Source organism: Papaver somniferum, chromosome 2 (assembly GCF_003573695.1).
Source record: "Papaver somniferum cultivar HN1 chromosome 2, ASM357369v1, whole genome shotgun sequence".
Lineage (NCBI taxonomy): Eukaryota > Viridiplantae > Streptophyta > Magnoliopsida > Ranunculales > Papaveraceae > Papaver > Papaver somniferum.
The window spans coordinates 41,947,597-41,948,401 of record NC_039359.1 but is presented as its reverse complement, the minus strand read 5'-3'; the positions used below and the strand labels follow the sequence as shown (position 1 = coordinate 41,948,401).

Genomic DNA, 805 nt, shown 5'->3' with positions numbered 1-805 from the left:
TAAGTTTATGTAAGAAAAAAATCAAGATCAAACTATTACATGATTACAATAGCTATAGGCACCAATTTTATAAGATGTTGGTAATAAGATTTGGCTGAAAATTTTAGAGTTGATATTTTGTTTTATTTTAACTAAAAAAATTGATCTCTTGATGTTGTTACCAGCTATCGCGAAGAAAGTGTGGAAGAAAATATATGATACTAGTTTGAAGAATGGTAGAAAAAGCTGATTTATAAGAAATAAGTGCTCGCATAGCTCAGTTGGTTATAGCGTTGGTCTTATGAGCCGAAGGTCGTGGGATCGAGCCCCGCCGGGAGCATCCATCTCTTGATTATTATTTATATTTGAATAATCCTACAGAGACTTTCAACCATGTTAAAACTTTAGACTTAAGGTTGATGTTTCTTTTCTATGATCCTACATGAGCTTTTAACTATGTTCAAACTTTAGACTTAAGGTTGATTTTTCTTTCATTTATTTTTTGCCGAAAAGGTTAAGTTTATATAAGAAAAAATCAAGATAAACTATTAAATGATTACAACAGGTATATGCACCAATTGTATAAGATGTTGGTAATAATAATTGACTGAAAATTTTAGAGTTGATATTTTCTTTTACTAAAAAAATTGATCTCTTGACATTGTTACTAGTTATCGCGAAGATAGTGTGTAAGAGAATATATGACACTAGTTTGAAGAATGGTAGAAAAAGCTGATTTTTAAGAAATAAGTGCTCACGTAGCTCAGTTGGTTAGAGCGTTTGTCTTATGAGCTGAAGGTCGCGGGTTCGAGACCCTCCGAGAGCA

The 805-nt window shown here is 31.9% G+C and overlaps 2 non-coding genes across 2 annotated transcripts; both read left to right on the top strand.

Moving 5' to 3' along the window:
• Window positions 1–245: 245 nt before the first annotated feature.
• Window positions 246–319, top strand: TRNAI-UAU. The gene has a single exon. It is a non-coding gene; the product is annotated as a tRNA-Ile (tRNA).
• Window positions 320–731: 412 nt separating this feature from the next.
• On the top strand, window positions 732–805 carry TRNAI-UAU. Its single transcript has one exon. It is a non-coding gene; the product is annotated as a tRNA-Ile (tRNA).